The sequence below is a fragment of the Solanum tuberosum genome, unplaced genomic scaffold (genome assembly GCF_000226075.1).
Source record: "Solanum tuberosum cultivar DM 1-3 516 R44 unplaced genomic scaffold, SolTub_3.0 scf00562, whole genome shotgun sequence".
In the NCBI taxonomy this organism is placed as follows: Eukaryota; Viridiplantae; Streptophyta; class Magnoliopsida; order Solanales; family Solanaceae; genus Solanum; species Solanum tuberosum.
In genome coordinates this window covers 198,081-203,376 of record NW_006239494.1, presented here as the reverse complement: position 1 = coordinate 203,376, position 5,296 = coordinate 198,081, and the positions used below count along the sequence as shown (strand labels likewise).

Genomic DNA, 5,296 nt, shown 5'->3' with positions numbered 1-5,296 from the left:
CTAGTTGGGGCATGTCCCAACATTTCTAGTCAGTTTAGAGGCTTATTTTAGACATAGTTAGATTCAGCTTAGTATTGAGTTAATATCTTTTTTGTATTAAACTCATCAGTTATCATTTATCTCAGTTATAGTATATGGGTATTCCCCATCTTTTCATTTTATTTATGAATTAGCTTCCGCATCAGTTTATTATTTTTAGTGTGCTCGTGATCATGCCAGCAGGGTTAGCTTGGGATCACTTGTGGTTCTAGGTCCCATGTCCGCATCTCGGGGGTTGCTTGGGGCGTGACAGATGAGTTGGCCTAAATGAATATTATTTTAGCCTTTATGTATCTCTAAATTAATTTGGAAGTCCCAACTCATGAGTTTTATTTTTCTAGTTAAGTACCTAAATGAAAATTTCCTCACTCTTTTGAAACTTCATTTGGAAAATCTTTTAAAACTATAAGCCCCTTTTTTCAACTCAAAAGGCCTGAAAGAATGTTATAAGTGAAAATGCTAACCCATTTTTAAGAAAATATCTTTTGTATGATTTGTTGTAACGGTGTCTCATGTAAATTCATAAACAAATAATATTAGTTCACGTAAAATAAGCTTCAAAATAAAAGACAAACAATATACCAAACTTCTTATCTTCTTCTCCGTCTTTATCTTCTTCTATCATATGTTCGTGTGATGTAGTTATATGTCTTTTTCTCTGATACCATTCTTACAACGATGGTTTATGGAACTATGTGAAAAACATAAAGAAGAAATAAAAATGGAAAAAATAATTAGTAAAAAAACTTAGGCATGTTGCAAAAATAAAACAGCACCTCAATTTGGTTGTACGGATAAGTATTATAAAAATAGAAAGAAATATAATAAAAATAACAGATCAAAATATAAATATAAAAAACCAAGAAGAAGATATTATGTAAAAACTACAAACCAAAGACCATATAGACCAAAAAGGAAACTAACGAAGTGTACTTGTTATAATTGTGGAAAATTAGGACATATAGCTAGAGATTGTAAATTACCTAAAAATCCAAAGAAAAAACAAATATCAGAAATAATAATAAACGATGAAAAATATACGCAGATAGAATACATAGATTATGAATGTAACTAAAGGTTAGCCAACATATCAAAACAACATAAATAGAACGACGAAAGAAAGGCTAAGAAAATATTGGACTCCTAATTTGCGAGACTCCAAGCGTTGCGATGATCCTAATTGTTGTTGGCCTAATAATTTAGGCCAGTAACGAGTTCCAAAGTAGAAACTCCAGCCCTCCGATTGTACATGAAACATACAAAATAGGGAGATAAAGATTAGGAATTTTGAGCTAAAGTGATAATAGAATATGTTATGAATAAAGAAAATTAATTTAACTAGGAATCTTCCAATACAAAAGTTGTCGTGACCCCAACATAAATTAGCAAACTTGATATGTATAGCAGCAACACATGGAGGGGGACATAGTTTAATTAAACTATTTGGGCATTTACCTAAAACGAACAATCCTAACAAATGAAAAAATGGACGAATATGAATCAATTGGTTATGTCATTATGTGCTAATAAAACATTAGTTGTAAACATGCTAAAGAAAAATATACATCTCCCGAGTAAACTCACATGAGCAAAATAACAACACTCACAATTAGTTTGCAAAAATTTGCTCAATGAAATTTGAAAGTATGTACTTATAAAAAAATAAAAAAATAACCAAAGCCAAATGGGAGGGAGGAAAACAAGGCATTCATGTCCAGTTCTTGTTGACAACAAATCGTTAAAAAGAGCTCACATAGCAAGGATATTGATGCACACTAGCAAACGTCTAAAATAAAATATATTGCAAACTATTAACATGGACAGCTTCAAAGTCGAAATTAAACATAGGTAGAAAATAAGAAAGATCGGAACTATGTTATAATAAGTGGGGAAAGAAAATTCCACACTATCCAAGGTTCACATTACTAATTCACACAAGAAATAAATAGTTTACTGTAAACTAAGGAAGTAAGATATCATATGAACTTGAGAGACATATTGATAAACAATATAATTTGATCACCATTCTGCGATAAAATCTTTAAGAAAAGTTATTATTTATTTATTTTTAATTCTTAGGATGGACATGACTAATCTTCTTTCAATAATATATGTCGGTAATTCTAACTTGTATTTAACTACAAACACACAAAAACAGAATAACAAGACAAGATTAGCATCCATAAACTTGCTTTTTCAAAGGACCACAAAGAACATTACTAACGCCAAAACAAAATAAATCATACGTATATACTTCACTCTTTCATAAAGGATATCAGATTAGAGAGAAGAAGATGCAAAGCAAAATGAAAGAGTTTTTACCTTGTGTTGAGCAGCAAACTAAAGTTTTTACGTCAAAAAATTCCAACTTCCAACCCTTTTGCAGATTCAAGTTTAAAGCCGAAAACGGAAAGATGAAGGAAGAGAGAAATTTTCTGAAATCTAATGCTTGAAGTGCGTGTTTATTCCCATTTTTCCTTTGTTCTTTGATTTTTCAATTTTTTTCCGGATGTCGTTAGGTCATTCTTTGGGTATGTTTTTTTTAGATTTTGATGTTACTCTTGGTTGATTTTCCGGATGATCCTCGAATGAGGACCAAACTCCTCATTTTATAGTTGGGGGAGGCTTCAATGATTCGAATTTGAATCTTTGAAAGATCAAATCTTAGAAGAAAATAATGATGGAGGAAAGGAAAATATTATCAACCTTTTTCAGATTGATTCGAAAGAATGAGTGATGGCTTGGGGGTTCCAATCTCACAATCATCGGATTAAGGGGATAATGATCCCAAATCCGATGGTCCTTCACGTTCTCCACCTTTTCAGTTGTAGCAGCGGCGGTGGTGGGGCTTTTGAGGTCTGTTTTGGCTCAAAAAAATGATGGAAGGGATGTAAAGTTGACAAGAGGGAAGCTATGATTAATGGAGGGTAGGGAGATATGTTGTAGACCACCGGAAATTGCCATTTTCCGATGGTCCGTAGATACAAACTTCTGGGGAAGAAGGAACTTGGGAAAAGAGAAGCGTGATTGCCTGGGAAAAGAAAGAAGTTTGAGGCGATGGGGAGTTGTACTATCTTTGAAAAGTCTTGATTTAATTTTGGCCGTCCGATCAAGCACTCGGACGGTTAATAAAATAAAGGGTTTTAAAAATAAATAATTATATATATATATATATATATATTAATAATAGTAAAAGGATGGATTAATTAGAGCCAGTAGATTAGATTGTAGGGCCGAGATTGAATCTAAAGAAACACAATCCATGTGCTCACCTACGTGGCATACACGAATTGGTTGGTTTAAGGGGACTTGAATTGTCAAAATTGCTCAAATTAAATTTATTTAAATTATATCCTCTCCTTTTATCAAATAGTTATAATTTATTAAATTAAAAATAATTATTTTGCAAGATTAGCTTGTTTGATAAAATTAGTCACTCTTAAAAATTAAATCAATATAAATTAGTAACTCATTAATTAAATAAGCTTTCTAATTTTAATAAATGTACGAAAAATATCTATTGCGACAAAAGAAATTATATTTGAACACAAATAGATTCAATTCTCAAGAATGACATTTATTTAAAAAATGAGAAAGTAAGTAGTAATATATATATAATATATTTAATTTTTTATAAGAAAATTGAAAATAAATTTATGAGGTAAAAATAAATAATTAGAAATCTTTTCGTGTTCCTATAAAAGTTTCATAACATATTATTATTATTATTATTATTATTATTATTACTATTATTATAGTTAAATGTGGAGAGCTAAAATTGGGTGTCAATAGCTTGCCCCTTTCTTTGTCCATGGAAGAGACTAAATAAGACGCGGACAAAGAAATATTGACACAATCCAATTTTAGGCGACCCACCAAAATACACTTTGAGCAATAACTTGCCTAGAATGCTTATAGAGTTATGGCCGAGCTCTGGCTTTCGAGCTACCTAAATATCCCAGGTTTCATGAGAAATCAGGCCACTGTAGTTCGAGAACATAGCAAATTTTTATTAAAAATTTGCCCCAGTATCGAATTATGGTAATACTGAAATCTTTTGGTGGTAAGGTATGAAGAGATTAGCATGAATAGAGGGATTAAATATAGTTCTAAATAAACTTGAATGAGAAATGCTCCGTAGCAATTTCTAAAGACTTATGGTAGAGAGATGAATTTTCAAAAAGATTGCCCCAGTGTCGAGTTATAATGAACTGAGACATGAGAGAGTTATAAGTAAGACTTAAATCTGAACTTCTGAAAATCGAGTCGAGTTGAGTTTTGAAAGTGAATCATTGACGTAGCTAGTGATGCTTGACATTGCACTAACTTTGCCTAGTTTGCTGCTTAGAGGGAGTTCCTCGTTGTAATGCATTGTCCTGCAAAACATGTAAAAGGGTGAAAAGTACCTATTGCAGTTCAAAAATTATAAATTGAAACAGTAATGTAAAGAGTAGAGTGTAGATGTTCAAACGATTGTTGATGTCTCTTTTTGTATTGTGAATGTGATGTAGGTACAGTAACTTGTAATGTAGAGGCCCTCGATTGGCGGGGTTGTTGTAATGTAAAAGCCTGTATCCGATTGTGTAAAGCTTGTAATGTAAGGCCTCCGGCTGGCGGGGCTATTGTAATGTAAAAGCCTGTATCCGGCTGTGTAAAGCTTGTAATGTAAAGCCTCCGGCTGGCGGGGCTGTTGTAATGTAAAAGCATGTATCCGACTGTGTAAAGCTTGTAATGTAAAGCCTCTGGCTTGCGGGGCTGTTGTAATGTAAAAGCATGTATCCAGTTGTGTAAAGATTGTAATGTAAATTTAATTGTCGGTGTGTGACAGTGTTTCTATGCGTGCTTGCCCCCGATCGATGGAGCTTCAGTGACGTCACTGTGTTGTAGTTTCCGACTGGCGGAGTGTTACTTTTTTTGCCTATATACAGGCTCTGATTGGCGGAGTTCGATCGATGTTTGCTATGTACAGCCTCCGATTGGTGGAGTTTGATAATGTTTGCTATGTACAACCTCCGGGTGGCGGAGTTTGACGATGTTTGTTATGTACAGCCTCCAAGTGGCGGAGTTTGACGACGTTTGCTATGTACAGCCTCCGGTTGGCGAAGTTTGATGATGTTTGCTACAAGCTCCAGTTGATGGAGTTATTTTGACAGAAAATTAAACATCATATTTTCCTACGAGGGCCCTCTTTTCTTCAGTATTTGATCTAGATCTTGAGCGTACCTGCAAAGATTTAAACAAAATATATTTTAGTCAT

At 33.2% G+C, this 5,296-nt stretch overlaps 1 pseudogene; it reads left to right on the top strand.

Moving 5' to 3' along the window:
* Positions 1-5,069, top strand: part of LOC102591995 (periaxin-like) — a 21,055-nt pseudogene extending 15,986 nt beyond the window's left edge.
* Positions 5,070-5,296: the final 227 nt, after the last annotated feature.